Genomic DNA, 20,739 nt, shown 5'->3' with positions numbered 1-20,739 from the left:
CATTGAGGTTTAACAGAACATTTAAAAAACCAAAATAGCATGAAGTGTGGTTGGGGGATAAGAGACAGGCTGTGCCAGAGAATCTCCTCTTCTCTCACCAAAATAGTTCACACTTCATTATATGAATACTGTGTGATCTGGGACAGGTTCATAGCTCCTGTGAGCTGTGCACATCCAAGCCACAGCCCCACTCCCTGTTGGCAAAGGAGACAGGCATGAACCCCATTTATACCAGGCCTGACCCTGATTTCCATTAAAAAAAGGTTTACACTACTGAGGTGAAGACCCATGGTGCATTTTCCCACATTCTCCAGTTTGGACAATGAAGGATCAAGGCTGAGAAAGTTGCCACAAACATACCTGCACTGTGAGCTAGATGGCCAGGGATACAAAGAACTTAAAATAAGTCCAATTAAATTCTTTGCTGTATGTACCTAACACTTGCTTGACCTCGTCCACTCATTAATTGAAGAAATGGGATAGAATAATTTGACTTTATAATCTATAAATTGCTGAGTTTATAAGAAACCACTAGCTATAAATCATGTATGGGAAAGAAAAACTTATCTAAAATAAGTTTTGTAATAAAAAATGTCAGGGACCATTAACTTCAGGCATTGTTACTGCTCTGTGAACATTGCAATTAGGCATCTGCTTAACTTTGAAACATTAAATAGTCCCAGATTAAATGAACTAACTGTTTGCATATTTAGCACTGGTTGTAAACTGTTAGCAAAACCACCACCACAGAGGAGACTGTAGACAGCTGCCTTTGACTATTGGTTTTTTTTATGTAATTAAAAGAAACTTTTCCTATTCATTTGTATTCCTGCACATGGGACCATGTCTTGGAGGAAATGCCACATTTGCGTCTACATAAGTGGAAGATGTGGAGATTAGGACATCCTACAATACCTCTGTGTAACAGGACATTTAATTCTTGAAGAGACCTTACCTTTGAGCTTGGAGAAGCTGAGGTCCAGCTGAGGAAGCTCCACAGGGATGTTCCTGTATTAAAGCATCACTAAGAATGAAAAAGAAAATGAGCCACAGGTTCCCTGCTTAACTATTTGACACTGATGGTCAATAAAGCAGTAAAAATAACCTCTGGCAAGAACTCCTTTGCTGCCTAGCAGATCCTCCTCATTTTCCTTCTCCTGACTGTTTAGTCTCGAAATTCTCCTTCTGAGAAGGAGAATCTTCTCTCACAGAGTAAAATGAATGAAAATCAGACAGAAATCCCTGCCACATAGGACAAAGCCCACAGCATTACAGAAAAGAGCACAATGGCATTTTTGAGGACAAAGGAGTGAGCTTTTTGCCAGGGAATGAAAACATTACTTAAAGGAAAGAGTGGGCAAGAGGAATTTGCAAATGTTTTTTGGCTAGCAGAAAGGTTATGTGAGAATATGCACTTTAGGGCTTGGATCCTGCCTCATCTCTGACAGCACTCCTGGACCCAAACCCTGAAGCTTGGAGGTCTGATCTCATTCTGGCTCTAATTCAGAGCAGGGCCTGTCCAGTGCCTCTCCTGCTGCTGGTTGTACAGCCCACAGCAGAAGAGGAGATGCCTCAGTGCAGCTTTGGGAGGTGTGTTTGTCTCCATGGTGACTTCACCTGAAAGGAAAACTGCTGCATTAGACAGAAATGAATTTCTGCTGGATTTTCTGATACACAGCTTTCCAATTAGCCGTGCTGGTGTTTGAGAACTGGGAGCTATTTCACTCTGTTTCTCCCTGGAATTTCATGCCAGTTTTTAAAAGGAGAACTTGCAAAGAAAACCTGAATGTTTTGTGAAACTTAACCTTCATCAGAGACTCCAACACACAAGGATTAATCTCTTAAGTGAAACTGTGTAGACAGGAGATCTATTTAGAATTACCCACCATGTTTCTAGCACTCTAGTATATATAAGCTGGGGAGCTGCGTCTTGGGACGTTGTTTAGACCATGCTTTCACTTCTTGTAGTATATGCACTGGTTATCCAATAATACCAGTGTTTGAGAGTTTATAGGATTACTCACAGGCTCTGTATTTGAAAGTAGGAAGCAGCTACTCAGGTTCCTTATGTGTGGGTACTGCAAATGAAATGAAAAGCAACAACTGGTAGTGACAGTAGTTCAGACTGAACCAGAATCCAGCATGAAATGAGGCCTTGTTGAGTTTGCTCTTTGAATTAGCCTTTCTTTTTTGCTGTCAGGACCTTGCCATGAGCTGTAGGGGTGCTGGTGCAACCCTAATGATCTCTCTAAGACGACACAAGGGGCCCCTTTGGAGCTGGATTTTGTATCTCATAGTGATTCCATATCTTTTCTGTAGAGTTCAGAAATCCTGAGCATTCAGTGAAGCTAATTGCAACCGGCACCTTTCACTAAACCCACGGGCACACGTGTAGCAGACTGGGGGAGAGATTTACTTCCACAGGCTAGCAAGGATTTAATCTTGTGATGTGTTGGATATCTGTATCTCATCTCACAGTCAATCAAAGTTGAAGGCACTCCAGCTACTCCAAGACTGAAAAAATAGAGCCCCATGTCTCCCATAAAGGGAAAAGAAACTCCATATTAGCCTTAATGTGGCTGGTTTCTAGAGTTAGTAATTCTTTTGAAAGAACACTGGTGCGGTTTTTTGTAGTATGTAATTTATGGGTTTTTTGTAATATCTAATTTGTATCTACTATCTCTTGCCCTCCTAGCAATCCATTTATAAATACTCCTGCTAACAGTATAGAATTTTGAAGTGGGGCCATGAAAAGCCTTTCTACATTAAACTGAAAGATAGGAATTAAATCAGGCCCATTCAAAACTATTGATGTCGTTCTCAAGGCTACCCCTGCAGTTAAGATGATTCAGTTATTAAATCAGCTGTAAGATTTCTGCCCATAAAATATCAAGTAAAATTCTATCATACCAATTAATTGTTATTTTTTTCCTCTTAATTCACAGCACTGCAGAACCAGACTGTTTTTAGAACTCCAATGCTTTATTCATAAATGCACTTTTAAAATAACGATATGCTTTAAATGCTGCTAAAGCAAAAATCATTCAAGTTAGAAGCAGCTATAACCACTTCCTTTCAACCAAAAGAATTGAATAGGGATTATAGTATTATTTATTTTAATTTAGTTGGAATTATCTTTCCCCACATACAGTCTTTCCCTACTGATTACCTTTATTTTAAGTTAAAGAAGAACAAGAAGAAAAAAGTCAAGTGTCCATCAGGCATCTTTGCTTTGCACAGACTTCAGAGCACAGAGAATGAAATAGAAACCAACTCTGCAAGAAAAGTGCTTTATAATTTAAGAGTGAAGTACACAAAAATCAACTGCTCTGTGTTTATTGCCTCATATGCCATATGAAGGATATTGCCACTCAAACTTTTTAAATAGCTCTTCAAAATGGGATTGTTCTGTATAGCTTGCAGCTGTTTGCAGTTTTATAAGTCTGGAGGAAATGTACAAATTATGGACAGATTTGCACCACCCATTCAGCTTTGTATCTCAAAGATGCTTTAGACATCAAGCCAATGCAAAATAAAAAAATCAGCTAGGAAGAATAAACTTGGAAAGACTTGACTTTGCCTTACAAAAATGGTACAGCACGTCAGCTAGGTTTCCTTTTCATCACCATTAATTTATTTGGATGTAAGTTCTGAAAACTCAGTGGTTTTTGGTGAGAATTTAAATACAGAACCTGGATAATAATGTTGGGTGACCTTTTATCACTAACAATATAACAGTGGCAGAAGCCAGTTCTCTAAAACTCAGTGCAGGTCCTGGAAGAGAAACTTGAATGATTTCAGGCACAAGAAGTAGAATATTTTGGTTATCACAATGCCTTCCTGCAGCTTTTCTAATATCCCTAGTAATAGTACACATTGTCTTTCAAATCCCATGCTGAGTTTGTCTGAGATCCAGCAAAACTCCAACCCCATTTTATTTAGAGTATGTGATTTAATGTCAAGGGAAACACAAAAATGTTTCATTTTGTAATAACTTCTTTCAGCCTAGTCTTAAAATTTACAACTGTAATTGTGATTTCTCCTAGTTTCCAAATAGCCCTCAGGTAGAACTAGCCACTTCATGTTTACCCTTCAAAACTAACAAGCAGAAAGCTGTTTTCATCTGGATTCTAGTCCTTGCTCCAGAAAATTAACATTCCCTCAGAAAATTTTCCTCTACAATTTACTCTGTGTTTTACACACACCATAATCTTTTCCCCTCCCTTTACACTCATTAATGCTCTCTGCACACTAAAACAGTTCTTTGATCATTCAAGACTGAAAAGTCTGTGCAAATCAAAATGATGTTATTTCGTGCTGGACTTCTAAGGTAGGATATGCTTCACCCAATTTATCTCCACAGGATTTAGATATTTATATGAATAAACTATTTATATATTTATATTTTGTACTTTCAGCCATTTACCTAAACTTCATTTACAGTTAGTGGAGAGAGGCAGGCATCTTCAAGTATATATTGATCTTAAATATCTAAAATACATATCTTATTAGTCATTTCATGGAGATATTTGAAAGGAGAAAGCCTAGGTGTCAAGACTTAAACATTAAACTATACATCCAGCCTTAAGACAGCTGAACTTAGGTGATATGAAACAGCTTTACCATGAATCTGGTTGGTTCCTTTGGGCTCATTCCAGCTGTGAGCCTACTGGTCCCTGTACATGACCAAATTTTTTCCTGCTTTTTATTCTTTCTTTTCTTCCAAATCAGTTCATGTAAACATATATCCAGCCAATCTTTTGCTGGATATTGAGATGGGAGGCAGTCAAATTAACATCAGATGATATATCTGAGGACATGCTAGGATAGTTAACTTGCTGTGAAATAACATGAAAAAGTGGTAATGGTTTTAGAAAAAGTGATCTCTTCAGAGCTGCTTAGATCTACCCAGCTGTTTCACATTGCTTATAAACTAGATTTTTTATTTTTCAGATCTCTGATTTCAGAAATAGTTGATGTCTCAATACCCCGAGAAATCTTGTGTGCCGAACTAATGCATGGAATACCATAGCAGACACTGTGCTGGCTCTTTATTATTTTTTCCTTGAAAAGAAATGGAAATAGATTAATAAAAAATGCAGAGTCTGGACAGCACAATAAAAAACAGTAAAAATATTTTTTTCCCCTTCTCTTGAAGTATTTTTTTCATTTACTTCCTTTTTTTTTCCTTCTAACTAAGTTGACCATAGCAAATTTTGTGGATTGTGAATTGTAATTTCTAAGAAATGTCTCATTTGCTTTACACTTCCCTGACTGTTGTTTCTGTTTGAACCTCTCAGGCTTTCAACCATTTTCACTCTCATCTTTTATGTAATAAAACCCAATTTCCCAGCGTTGCTTCCTTCTGCTGTTAGGTCTTCTAGAACAGCAGTGAAATTCTGTCTCATCTCCTGCTTTGCTTTTATGACACTGAGATTGTTGTGTTTCTAATCCAAAGTGACACCTTTTTTCACCATGCCAGCAGCAGGGAGCTGGTGCTGAGCTGTGGTGCTGCAGGAAGAGGGGTCTTTTCTTCAGCACAGCCATGCATCACAGTCCCACACATGAGGGAAGGATGTGGAGGTAGAAGTGTTCCCTCACCCCTTGGTGGGACATTAGGAGAGAAAATTCTATGTACTTTACACAGTTGTGGCCATTCCACCTTATCTACAGTTCTACTATCAGCACACTTTTGAAAAATTCCTGGGCTTTGAGTTTGGGCCCATGAGCTTTCCTGGAGCAAACTGATGGCAAGTGACAATTCTGTTTGCTCCTCCCACCACACAGTATTGATCACCTCACTGGATAAATCCTTTGATCAATGTATGTGATGTACAGCAATCCAGTCCAGCTCACCATATTATCAGCCAAATAACTTCAAAGAAACATTGGAAAGATCAGAATACGATGGTTCTTTTTGAATGGAAGAAATAATCTAAAACTGAAAAGGCAAAATTCACTAAATACAGGTTCGGCAATCAGGAAGGCAAAATCAAAGGTGTAAGTACAAAATTAGTAATAACTGAGTTGTCAGAGATACTGCAGTGAAGGCTGTGAGAGTTGTAGCAGATCACAAATGAGACATGATTCCCTGCTGGGATGTTATAATGAAAGAAAAAGTATCTCTTATTCTGTGTTGTATTACCAAAAGTGGTGTATAAAGGAACAAATTACTTCCTCTGTTAAGGACTTCTGAGAAACTCGAACTTGAGCAACAAATTTAAAGAAGAAACTATAAAAACCTAGAGAAAGACCACTGAAATGAAAGAAAAAGCACTTGGGAAGCAGTTGGGCTTATTTGATCTAGAAAACAGAACAGATGGGAAGATGGCAGCCGGCTGTGGCTACCAAAATGCAAGTATGAGGATATTCTACATAGTGATCGGAGGTAAAAGTTACTTTCCAGCAAGGCAGATTCAAGGCAACTACTCATAGGAAAAGCACTTTTATCCCTCCTTTATAGTATGAGAAGATCCTTCCTGGGTAGTTTCTGGCACATCACTGGCCAGAGATATTGTAGTTAAAACCACTTTACCTCCAGATACCATGTTCAGTTCTTAAATTCTCTCCCTGACAAAAATGCTTTTGGTTCTATAACATAATCTCTGCAAGCAGTCAGCCTTTAAGAACAGTGGCTGTTTTATTCATTTACTGTGAAAATGTTTTAAAAGGGATAAATATAAATTGTCCTAACTTGAGAAACAATGCAAGTATAAACAGAAATACATGCAAGCTTATTTATTCCATTCATAATTTACTGTGGAATCTTGCCAAGATGAATTACTTCCTTCCAAAATATTTTGTTGAAGGATGAAACAGATGGGCAGGGATTTTTTCTTGCTATGTGTCTATTAAATTATAATTTATGCTACCAGCCTATGAGCTTTGTCCAGCTGGGAGCCCATACATATGCAGATTCAGTCCTAGTAACAGATTATATGTTTAGTAGGTAAGTCAGTGGGTACCAATTGAAAATCAACACAAAAGAACTTAGAAAACAGACTAAAATCAAAAGATATGCTGACGTAATTTTAGAACAAATTCCAGTGAAATTAGCTTTATGTAATTTTGGAACTAAAATAGATTTTTTCTCCAGCAGACTCTTTGTTGAGCCTCATGGATCTAGTGTTGTTGCAGAATAATCTAGTGCGTGTAAATTGTGTGTATAAATTCTGTGTAAGTTGTGTGCTATATTATTGATGTTCCTCAGTGAGCAAACCAGACATTCACCTAAAAAGGCTGCTGGGCCACAATATTTTGATAAAGAATTCTGTTTGTTGGTATTACCAGTGAGTTCAGACACAAACTACACCTGGGAACCGAACATGGAAAAATAAAAAAAAGGGATAGGGTATTTTCCTTGATAATTCAAGAGATATTAAAAAGTAAGCAAGCTTTATTCCAATAATCAGTCTTGCCTGCAGTTGTATGAGGGTTACATTGTGCAGAGGTATAATCCAGTTGCAGTCAGTAAGGTCCACTCAGGAAAAAAGGAAAGTGAACATACAGTGAAATTTTATAAGTAGCATGGGAACAATTGAGTGTTGCCATCCCAAGAATGAAATAGAAGGGTCTTGTCAGTTTACTGAGGCTTCTGCCAGAAGCAGGAGGAAGAAAGAGAGGATCTGAGGCAGAAACAAAAAGAATAAATGACATTGCAAAGTATACACCTTTCATTCACACTCAGCCTAGATATCTGATGGTATCATCTTGCTACCATGAGATTAATTCAGAATAGCTTGGGATATTGGACATAAATTCAGCTCAGCATAACCTGATTTTTTTTGGTAAGAAATGTTGTTCATTCATCTGGTTCTAACCTTCTAACCATGTTTATGTGTAAGCTGTGTTGTTATGCAAATTTGTTTTACTGAGTTTTGATGTTGAGGTTGATTGACCATAACCTATTACATTAGAGAAAAAAGCTGTGCCAGTCAAGAGTTTGGATGGAGAATGTTATTTTTGTGTATTGTAGTGAAAATTAGAACACAAGAAAATAGTGGTGGGGTTGTAAATATGCTAGGACTGCTTTATCTTATCTGTGTGACTTTTAAATTTTAAATTTTAGATCTGCTAGGTTGCACATTCCTTACTCAAAACCTCAAAAAACACAAACCAAAACAATATGTATAAAATTTTTGGGGATTTTAATCTGAGTGGTATGGAATTTTTGAAGCATGTTGATCTAAGTAATGAATTAATATCCTAATTTCCTTCTGAAAAGTGAAATGCAATATGTGTGAAATAGGTGAATTTGGAACATCTATTTAGTTGTGTTTACAAACATGCAAATATTCATTTGATTCACTAAAAGTCTTCCATACTAGGCATCTGATTTGCCATGGTGAATTTCTTTTACATTTGTACTAGTATATTAAGTCCCAGTTTGGTAAAAAATGTGTCCTGAAATTTAAGGAATTTCAGCTTATCAGAAGAGCCAAATTTCTTCTGCTTGCTTTGATATTTCTCTTGATCACCAGTTCCTGTTCTGTGCAGCTCGTATTTGGAAATTTGTACAGAATCTTGCCTTCTATTTCAATTATATGGAGAGAATCCTTTTTGTCTGAATAGAAATTGTGTGCTGTGTTTTAATGAATGGACTATTTAATCAAGAGCTCTCAATTCTCCTAATACCTGAAAAAGATTTAGTTCACTCTTACACAGTTGAACTCTGCAGGAGGGCTTTCATAGTAATCAAGGGGAGGAGGTCATCAAGCAGCACAAAATTTAGGCATAGATTAGGTTCATATTTTATGTCATACCAGTTGTAAAAATTTTGATTTCATTAAAGAGGAATTGCCACTAAAAAGGGGTAAAATCACGTTAAATACAGGAGAGTAAATTATTAGAACTCTGCCAAACTGATCAGGCATTGAACTGTAACAGAAAAAGATTTTTCCTAAATTGAGTTTATGGCTCTTTTAAGCATAACGTGATTACCATTCCCAGAGAATGTGACAATGCCTTTTGCAGGTGGTGGGATGTGATATGTTTTAGTTCATGAGAAAGACTGTTCACAAGTTTAAATAGGTACCTAGTATTAAATGCTTAAATCTATACTTGAAATTTAGCTGCATATCTGTACTTGAAATATAGCTGCATTTCACTAGTGACATATGTCCATGACCATTCTCTGGGACTAGCTATGGTGGCCACACATGTCCACACCAGTCAAATCTATCCTCCAGAACAGAATAGTCACATATTCAGTGCTTCTTGGCATGAGATGACCCCTGAAATGTGCTAGGGAGGTACTGGGAGGGCAGCAGGTGGTCTGAAACATAAGTGGGAGCAGGGTTCACTCTAATAATGAAGTTATCTAGATCCCTCTAGCAATGTAACATACTACATCAGATAACAAAAGCCTGGGATGTGATGGAAAAAGTGACCTTGAATATTTGATTCCCGCTGTCTGTGTCTGCATTTGAATATTTGGCCCATAGTTTCACCAAAAACAGATTTAAGAGAGAGTTGTGCATTCCTCAGTCACTTTAGGGGCATGTTGGGAAAGAAATTCTATGGGGTCAAAAGTTGTGGAAGTCCATAGAGCCAAGCAAGGATGAGCCTTCTGACAATGATGAGAGGGCTGAGAGAACTGTATCTATCTGTGGCTCCAGGAGGCTAATGCTGGCTCTGGAATTAGTTAACAGAAACCAGACTATATTTTCCAGAAAGAGACCAAGAATTCTATTATTGATTCCAGCAACAATGTCATGGTGCTGACAGCAGTTGTGAGGCAGCTCTATTCACACACTGCAGTCTCCAAGGTGTGCAGCTGCCTTGTCCCTGGCAGGACATTGCTTAGCACTTCTGCAGGTGCAGACAGGCAAGCTTTCAATTTACTCACTCAAGAGACTTCCTTTGAGATAAATGATGCTGTTACACAGGTCTGCTATCTGCTGCCATGTCTGAGGCTGACCGAAAGAGGTGCATGCTGCTGGGATTGCCCGAGGAGTGCACATTGTCAAATATCTAAGGCAGGAATTTTAGAAGTTGTCCAGTGAATGTGGTGCTGGCATTGGTCTCCAGAATGGAAAGCACTGCCCGCCTGTGGGGCAGTTCTGAGATGCTTCATGGAAAGCTCACCATGGCACTTTTGTGTGAGGGCACAAGGAGGATCAAACTGGGTAGAGTAGGAGTCTCTCCAACCGGGTTGGGTGTCTGTCTCCAAGAACAGACACAAGCAGATGTCCAAATGTGCAATTTCGTAGGCTGTCGAAGAATCATTTTTTAATGGCTCTTTGGCTGAATGCTTATTTGTGAGCAGCTTGTGTTTGAATGAACAGTTGGGAAATGGTTGTCCTTTAGCAAAAATTCTTAGCTGTCATTCTCATGTTTAAAACATTTTATCTGGACGTTTGAGAAGCAGAGTTTTTGTATGTGAGACATGAAAAATATTGTGTTAAAAGAGCTTTATGTGAAACTTACAAATTCAAGAAGTCTGAAGAAGAAGGAAAAGGTTTGAAACTGGGTTAAAAGTGAAGCAGCAGTTGTTTCAGCACAGAGCTTGGCTTTTGTGTTGCATGGAAGGTGAATGATTGAACCTGCATTTCTCTAAATGTGTAAAAATGGCACATATTTATACTGATGTATGGTAGAAGGAGATTTGTGTCAGAATTAGACATATTAGATATCCCCTAAGGATATGAGGCTTAACTGATTAATTTCTCTCCTTCTCTTCTTGTCTCTACCTGTTTCCCTTTCTGCCACCCTCTTTCCACTTCCTAACTTATCAGCAAATCAGCTGATTTTACAGTGTTGGTAGATGCAAAGATAATACGTTCACATGATTTTCATCAAAATGGACAATGGAATAGTACAAGCAGAACTGTAACGTCCCCTTTCTGAAAGAGAACCTGATTTATGAATGCAACCCCCCAGAGACATGAGGGAATCCACAACTGAGAGCTGTTATGAGTGCCCTAATTGTGAGTAAAGCTTTAATCAGTTATCATGCCTAATTATATGCTAGAGAATCCGACTACAAGACCTGAATTCATAAATTAGGCTTCACTGCTTCCTCTGCTAGAGGATCTTAAAAAGAATATATATCTGTTAAGAGTATGGGGCTGCTGATAAGCTCTGCTGAAAGACTGCTGTGGAGGTAAATTGTTGGTTTTGGTAAAGAGGGTGAGGAAGAGCACCATATTGTCTGGGTTAAAAAAATGATGGTGAAGTGGGATGTTTTGAGAAACTTTTTAAAACCAGAACACATTGTGAAGGAAAACCCAGAAGCAATTAGCTTCAGAGGAGATTACAAAGCTTATTAAGCATGTAGTGTCATACAATGGAGATATTAGAACAATGAAATCAACAATGCCTTGAAATTAACGTTTCTGGACTTCATAAGCAATTTCAATTATATTATGCTAATATGTTAAATTGGGAAAACAAAAGCTATGTAAGGCTTTTAGATAACATTGGGGTGCTGAGCTGATAAATGAATGAAGGGAATTCTCCTGTAGTGGGAATAAGTGACTGAGAAACTCTTAAAGGAATGTAATTGGGAAATACCCTCAAACTAAGCAATCAGCCACTGGGAGAATAATAAGAAACCACTACAACACCCAAGACACCAGCAATAAGGGTCTCCCTTGGGAGGAAGATGGAAAAGTTATCAACTACTTTTGAAATTTTGAAGCTGATATGACCAAGCATCTCAAGCGCTGTGTAGATGTCTAGCCACTCAGATTCAGAAAGGATAAATTCCTCCTAGCAGCTAAGAATGTCAGGGGATGGCAGACTTGTGATGTGGAAAGCAAATGGAAGAACAAACTAAAAGTGGAGATGCATTGCAATGCTATGGAAGCCCATCATGAGCCTAAACTCAAGGGAGGAGAAAACTATTTTTCCTCCTAAGATAAAGCACAGTGCTCTCACAAGATGAGATGGACTTTCACCAGAAGGAATGTTCTGACTTAAGGAACTGAGATTTCAGAGCAGCAAAACACCTTCAAAAGTAAGTTTTGGCATAAGTATGAATTGTACCCTCAGATTTGCTGAGAATTGCTAGTTCTGGGTGTCCTGGACTAGAATGTGTCCTTTCCAGTCAAGTCTTAAATCTTCAGTCAAGTCTTAATATCATGCTGCCTGCAACTGTATAAAAAAAGACAAACAACTACTAGAAAACCAAATGGCTGGAAGAAAACAGGTCTCTCTTCAGTACGGGTTTTCCAAAACCTTAAATGTTCCACTGAGGATAGCTTAGAGTTGTCTTAAAAGGATTGTGCTGAGAGTTTAAGAGAAGAATCTTTGAGACCTCTTTATTAAAGTTGTGGTGAAGTGTGAAAGTGTGCATTAATGTCCACCCCAGGGAGGTGCTCCCAGTGACTCAGTCACACCATTCACTATGGATTAAGAAATTTAGAAAAGTGCCTACAGTGTGTTTTGTGACTAACTTTCCTGGAGAATTCTCGAGATTTTCTGAGTTGAAAGGTTTAGCAGATCCCCTGCAGAAGGGCAATGGTTTGAAGTGAGCTTGCTCAGCTGCTGGGCCTGTGCAGACAGGGGTTTGTATTTTTGTACAGCCATGCTGTACAACAACTGAGCTCCTTCACCCTATGCAGACAACCAGATAGCTCAAGTGTAATGTCAGTCATCAACTCTGCCTCAATTCTTTAATGCAAGGATGAAAACATGATATTTATATAACACATTTTATATAAAAATAAAATATATTTATAAAATAAAATATTTATGCAAGACACCAGTTTTTCTGGAAAGTAAAGGCCATAATTCTGAAAACACTTGTGCAGATGCTTTACATAAGTGTGGAAAGAATTTAAGCCTACAATTTGCAACATCAAAGGAAAACATTTTTATAGATGCTAAAGGGTCAGATATATTTCACCAGCTCTTTGATCTCCTTCATTGAATGGGACTGGTGGCTGTGAGAATTATTATCATTTTGGTGCACATACCTGCATAATTTTGCTGATAAGATAGGGCTCATAAACGATTTTTTTATTTACAAATATATATTTGATCCTTACAAAATGGTAAATGACCTCTGCCTTGCTGCACAATATGTTTACCTGTAAATGCATTCATCTTGAACACAAACTTAAATTTAATGCATCAGAGTCATGTAAAATCCCTACAAAGATTAAGGGTTTGATTCTGTAATTTTTGTAAGAGGTTTTGAGTGTTCATATTAAGTGCCATTGCTTACAGAGCTTTTTAATATCAAACAGATAGAAGATAAAAGAATTTTTCAGACATCCAACATGAATGACTTGAAAAATAATGGAAACAAAGAAGGCTGCACTTTTGAACACATTCTCTTGTTGATCTAGCTCTCATATGGCTGGTAGGTGGCCTACAGGATTAATCCTGCACACCAGGCAGTGCAATCCAGCTCTCAGGAATGCTTGGAGATGCATCTGCACTTTATTATTTCTGGGAAGCCTGTCCAGGGTGCTGGAGGGTTCTGTGGATTCAATGAAGCCAGAAGTGCCAGGCAGATCCTGGGCTGAGACTCAAGGGCTGTGCTGAGACAGAGCTGACAAACTCTGCTGTACACAAACTGAGCCCGTGCAGGATGGTATGACTGCAGTAAATATTATAGTATGGCTAGATGCATTTTGGTTGATTTTTCTTCTGTTAATCAGGGAGTATTGGATAACTGCCTAAATTATTATCTTGTGGTATTGTTCAGCATCACTTGCTGTCTTTGAGCTCAGGACTGGGACTGGTGTGGTATAACCACATGACACCCTGGATCTGCATTTGAGTAAAAGGTTTCAAGGGTAAAGCCACCACTCTGGATGTTGTTGTTACATCCAGCAGATTGCAGTGCAATATATTTGTTTGACAAGCAGAACTGATTAAAAATCACCTGATTGCCCATGTACCTTATTACATTTCATTTCAGTGCATTAAACTTAATGTGAATTAAATCTAATTCAGTGACAAGGAAGGGGCAGTGGCATGAGGATGTCAGGCTCACTACTTCAAGGTTACAGAGCCTGTATTTGTAGCTGGAAATAGATTTTTTTAAGTGTCAAAATGCAGATCGAGGATGTAAAGACCTACAGTTGGTGTAGAAGGACAGGACATGATATGTCTGAGGAAACCACATGGATAAAAGATGAACAGAATGTCAACAAATATCAGAAACTGTGGTAACAGGACTGGGCAGCTTAGAAGCAGAGTGAAGTTCATAACTTGTCAGTGGGTATGTCTGAAAGCTGGAAATCAGCCATTAAATGATTGCTCCTGTTGCAGGAATAACATAATTGTGGTATGGCAATAGTCTGTGACTATATAGAGATTATTTTGAAACCATTTGCAACTCTTCCATATTGATTAACCATATCCCACTGAGTATGTGTTCTTCACACATGAGAGAATTCAGATGACAGAAGCCAAGAGAAGAATGAAAATGCAGTTAATGATATTTTCCTCATTCAAGAATCCTGTCATAGAAAAACAGACTCCTTTAGGAAAAAGAACCATTTCAGAAAAAAAGTGTTAAAATTAGTGTGAAATTTCTCAAATTAATTTCATTTGGCAATTACTGGAATCTTAGGTTTTTGATTAAAGACAGGAATTTTGACAGTAATTTTGATCTTTCAAAAAGCCATCAATCATAACATCACAAACAACTAATTTTGATTGGAAAATGAAACCTGGTAATTTTTCACATTTCAACACAAGCAGTTTTATTTTCATTCCTTCTGATTCATTGTACATCAAAATCAATTGTAATAACAATTGTTTTAACTGCAAACCATTAAATGTTTTTTAATGTGATCTTAGATAGAATTAAAGATGAAAACACTCTGAGTAGGTGAGCTGAGTTACTCTCAGACTCCATTTACTTTTTCAGACTTGTGACTACCTTATGTATACTGGAAATTTAGGAATTCAATGCTTCTCTGTACACCTACCTGTAGAAACCTGTTCTGAAGTATCTTAAACTACCACCAGGTCTTTGATTTGTTATTCCATCCAAAGGGTTTACCAGAATAAAAATACATGTTGAGATGATATATTTCTTGAAAGGTGACTTCTGTTTTAGTCTGTGTCAGAATTGACATGGAGTGTTTTCTATTTGGAGTGGTGGTAGCTGCCTACGCTCAGGCTCACTGGCTGCACACTTGTTTCAATGAAGTGCTTTGTGCTGCACTATCAGCCTGTGTAGAGCTTATGAAGAGCTTATTGCTTGTTTCACTGCATGAAGAAGTTGTGCCAGCAGCAGCCTTATCAGCCAGAGATGCAGTTTCAGCATCTGTAATAGAACACAATTGCTGGCAGGGTTAGAAACCTGCACACCTTGTGTGCCTGACCCTTTTCTCTTTCAGGTCTCACTGCAGTGCTGTGCTTTCAGAAGCATATCATTAAACTGACTGCTTCTGACATCCAGGGCAGGGACCTGGCTTTCCAAACACACAAGGCTTTGTTGGCATATCCAGGGGAAGTTTGTGAGAGGAAGTAGAAGTGGATAATTTAAGAAAAAAGGCCTGTTTTAAAGACAGAAAATTGTATGTTCTGCCCTAGATTGAATTTTCAAAGTGGATTTTGAATGTAAGAACGTGAAAGGGTTGTGTGTGTGAGTGAAATGTGGCAGGAACTTCTGTCACACTTTACTATTGGAAAGTCAGTCTGTCTCTGTACTTGTCAAGGATGAGCTCAAGATGATGGTAAGTTTGCTTTAAGTAAAGGGCAAGAGTTAAATAAACTTTTAAAGAATGTATCCAAATTAACAAAGGTTTGTTACCTCAGAAGTAAAGTACATTTTCCTGTCTGATAGAAAGGAAAAGGTTCTTTGAAGACACCTAACCAATTCTTCAAGGTGCATGGCAGTCAGATATAATATTATGTCTTGGATGATCTGCAATTTCTGACCAGATGATCTCTTCTACTGGAAATACTGCATTATTTATTACATTTATTTCAGTGGCAGCTATTTCCACTGTTTGCATAAATATTTAGAAATAAATCTGACACCATTGTTTTAACCATTTGCTATTTTAGATACAGTTAATCTCTGCAAATGTAGTTTATTTGTACCATAGATAAAGCAATGAAATATGACCATGTAAATTGCTATTCCACTCCTCAGAAAAATTTTAAAGATCATTGTTAAAAACAAGGCAAAGTAACCTTAATTACAATATCATATTAATTCATCTGTGCTGGTTGCTGTACATAGTAATCTCACATGACAGTCTGTATGAATTCAGTCTGACCTTGAGCATTTACAGGAATTTCATGTGCAACAGCTTAAAAAGAACCAAAATTCTGTTTGTGAGATCTCTGCCAGAGGTCATGGTTATGAGTAGCAGCAATCTTCATATCAGACTTTTAATGAGAAGTACCACAAGAAGAAAAAGTGTGACATCAGACCTATAAAATAATGATCTGAGACTATGGTACACTTGGAATGTTCTCTTTTTATTTTAAATATACCTATTACAATATTTTGTTAGGCTTATATAGAGCACTATTATTTACATGATCCAGTGTTTATCCTTTAGGGAGAATTCCAGTGCTCAATAAATAAGAGTCAATGAGCTGCTTCTTAACCACCTTGGAATCAGTGTTCTGAATTATTAATTTCACATAAATGGTGAAAGTCTTTGAAATAATGATGGTTACCTGTAGTTTCATTCAGTAGGTATCTTCAGTCTGCAGTTAAATTATGTTGAAAACTCTGAACATAGCTATAGGTAATCAGAAGAAAGTTCAACAACAACATCATACTAAAAAAATACCACAAAACATCAGTGGTTGGTTGACCTCTACAGTTTCCAGATGCATCTCAGGGTGATGGTAGTGTTCAAAGGGAAGAAAAAAACCAGTTTTTGGTAGACTCCCTGATATAAAATGTCTAGATCATGGGGCAAAATATACAATCGCTAATAAATAAAAAATACTCTTTTTACAATATCTTTCAACATGGCATCTTAGAACGTGCCTGCAGGTAAGAATGGTTTCTATTATTTTTATTAAGATTCAATTTGCCGTGGTTACTCTTTCTTACACATGAATTTATGCATTATATATATATTATATAAAACACATAAAAGTTGTCAGTACAAGGAATTGCATTAGCTGGGAGCACGAAGAAAGGGTTCCTATCAGATCTCACTCAGTGTTATGGGTGCAAGTTCAAATGTAAAAGAAAGGGACTTTGGTCCTGATCTTGCACTAACACAACAAATGCAGTCCCCACATGTTTCTGCGCACAGAACTTACTCTCCCTGCTGAGGTTGTCCCAGTCCTGCCTCGACAACCACCCCATTTCCATGTGACCCATCACAGAAACTGAGCTTGAATCAGGACAAACAGCTTGTTTTTTCCTCTTAATCCTCATTAATGTATCTCAGAGGTAAAATCCATGGCACATTATTTAAGTGACTGAATATCTATGACATTCAGCTATGGCACACAGTTTTGTTTCCTCAACATACACAAAGACAGCAGGGAAATGCAGCTCATAACTACTGGGCATTTATCCTAGAAAATGTGACATTGTCATCATTATTGGACTAGAAACTTATGTTTATTGACAGTGTGCCCATTTTTCAACAAAACATCATTGATTTTAGTAGCATTACAGTTTGGCAAAGAATAGTTTCTGAATTATCTCTGTTACAGATTTGAATCTCTGGCACATTTAAGACGCTCACCCACCTATTCAAATAATATTTTAAAGCAAAATTAATGTTTGATATAAAATAACAGTTGTGTTGCAAATGTGGAAAAATAGTCTAATAAAAATAAGTATAAAAGTGATCTCAGATTTATGAATATGTTTCATATAAACAAGTCCCGGTGAATTATCTGTGTTAGAAATGGCCCTTCACAGGCTGTGTCACAACAGAACATCACATTTTTCACAGTTTACAATAACACAGTTAGATTCACAATGTAATGACACCTTATATCAGAAAAATAGTATTTTACAAACTATACATTTGGCATCTATTTTTAGATTTTTTTTTTCTGTTTCTTTTTCCAGTTCCTTTTTTATTTTTTCCTTTTTTTTAAATTTTCTTACAAAATAGTGCAAAATTACAGTGCGTTAATAGAAGATTTTGTAAATCCTAATAAAAAGTCAGTATACTTAACTGTGTTGTTCATTCACTGGAAACAGTTTGGCACATTAGGATTTTGTATAGATGGAAAAGCTTCTCACTTCTTTTCAGTGTGTCCACGGATTCTTTAAAACATTAAATTACACCAAGGGAGTTAACTTTCCAAACTTTTTAATGTCAGCTCTTATGTGTGCTAGAAAGCGGCAAAGAAAATACAGGTTTTGTATTTAATTTATTTGCCAAACAGCATATATCAGGCTGGCTTTTCTTATGATGTTATAAAGAAATGGATTGATGGGAACATTTTATGTCTGGTGACTGCTAAAGTGCTTATTTATAGTTTCAAGGTTCTGTAGGAAATTTGTCCCAACTTTATATGTATGTGTTGGTATACCATATATCTTTCAAATTTTGCTATCAAACATGTTTCTATATCTGAATCCAACTAGGCTATATCAAGCCAGGGGGATAAAGTTTCATCAAATCCTCTTTTCCACTGGACTAATTCATAATAAAGAATAACAAACAGTTGCTTTTGCTGACAATTTGCAATGATGAAATTATTTTCCTGCTAATTAATTACTTAAGAATGTTAATGAGAAGTTCCCCCAAGTATCAATAATTCATTTGCAGAGACTGGCACCACACCTCAAAAAAATGAAAATTCTCTTATTTCTTGGAACAGCAAAGTCTTCTGCATTCTCATAGGCAGGCAGGGTAAGACACTCTACAGGAGTGAGAGTGTCTTAAACCCCTCTGTGAGTGTGCCATGAAATGCACAGAGGGTGTCAGACGAGTCTCAGCTCTATTCTTTGCCCTCCTTGGCTGAAAGCAGCAATGTAAAACCTGCGATCACAGAACTCCTGCTAGAGGCTGCCAGCAGTGACCTGTGCCAACCAACTCCTAATTCAGGCTGTTAACCTGGTGGGAGAGGCTCTCTGCCATGTGAGCAAAACTCTGAGATATTCACTGCACAGAGGCTGTTGCTTTCAGTCAATTGGTGACACTAAACATTGGCAATTAATTACATTTGCAATGGAGTAATGAAATTACTTCCTCCAGTACGAAAACTGCCGGATGATGTCTTTAGGCCAAGTTATTTCTCGCAAGTTGATGATTTTATCATCTGTATCACCCTGTAGCAATAGTGCCATGAATTAAAATTGCCACTGCAAGGTTTATTTCATCAATTTATTGGTATTTCTGTACCTTTTATGAGCATCTCTAACCAGTATGCTTTTTACATTGATTCTCTGAATGTAGAATTGTCCATAGCACTAACTATATATTCAAAAATTAGAAGGGAAATATCCATGAATAAGACAAGGGTTTTCTACCCAAGCCATTTCATCCTTGGCTCAATCCTTTGTTACTAGCATAGGAATCTCCCAAATCACCTGCTAACTCTGGTAGAAGATTTGCCCAAGCAAGAAGCAAAAGATAAAAGTGAAATAGCTATCTTGTATGAATCATATTGATTGATTCCTAACATTTTAAAATCACTTTTATTAAAAACAAAAATGCTAAAAGAGAACTGTCAGCCAAAATTAATGAAAAACCCCACCAGCTGGTAGGTGGGTATACAAATACTTCCCCTGGACTCTGTTCTCAATAAACACACTAGTTTTGACCAAGGAAACACTTGAGTATTTGTTAAATTTTCACTGCTAGGTTTAAATAGGTCAGAAGCCTACACAGAGACGCCTCTTGTTCCCACTTTGCACACACAGTGATTACTCACAGTCTCACCTAGAATGAACCAAATACTTTCCTCCGAGGAAAATCAGGGGTGGCTGAGACTGACTCTCTGTAGGGCACAGTGAGTCCAGATTTCAGGACATGACCAGGTTTTATGCTTTCATCCTTGGACAGGCCTTGAAATATTATCTCAACATCCTCAGCCACTCTGGCTTCCTCATGTCACATGGAAATTCAGTCACCCTGCACAGCACGGGCAGGCTGTAAGCTGAGGTGCTGTGCTCAGGGGATGGCCTGAGGTGGTGGAGCAGCAGAAGAGCTGGACCAAGATTTATAGGTTGGACGCCAAATCAGAATGAATCCAAGGCTTTCAGTGTGGACTATTCACTTAGTACTCAGCCGGCCTTTACTCTCTATGTACATGATGCAAAAGAGGCTGCACAAGTTGGTCTCTGATGTCTACAGATTGCACACTTTGGCTGGCACAATTCCTAAAGGCAATGAAAACATATTCTCTGGAGCCCAAGTGCATTAAGGAATTTAAGATGCTCTTAAAATTAAGCACACACTTAAGTCTCATTGTCATCTGCATATCCTTAATGCCTTTTTGTATCGTGTCCAGAAGGTGTTGCTGCATGAGGACTTATAAATCAAATAAGAAAATCAGAATAAAGATCATTGAATCTAGTTAAGAAATAGAATTATCTTACTGACAAACCTTTCTCTTCTCCTGAATGTTATTCTGCATCTAATAAAAAAGATAATACAAGGCTAACAGGAGTCCCATTCTTGAATAAAAAGGAGAAGTTATTGGTTACTTTACTGCTTGTTTAGAGATAGGAGAAAATTATGTGGTCTTTTTAAAGCCTATTTTGAGAACAAAACAATGAGTGTCCAGAGAGAGCAAGTAGTCCCTTATTGTGTTCAGTGGTGTCCATTTCCCATGTCTTACTCAGCCTGCATGAACTCTACAAAGCCCCACATTGATGCTCTCTCA

This window comes from Melozone crissalis, unplaced genomic scaffold (assembly GCF_028551555.1).
Source record: "Melozone crissalis strain CALT ecotype California unplaced genomic scaffold, PUWL_Pcris_2 ptg000027l_1, whole genome shotgun sequence".
Taxonomy (NCBI): Eukaryota; Metazoa; Chordata; class Aves; order Passeriformes; family Passerellidae; genus Melozone; species Melozone crissalis.
The sequence above is the reverse complement of the archived record's forward strand: the minus strand, read 5'-3'. Positions refer to the sequence as shown.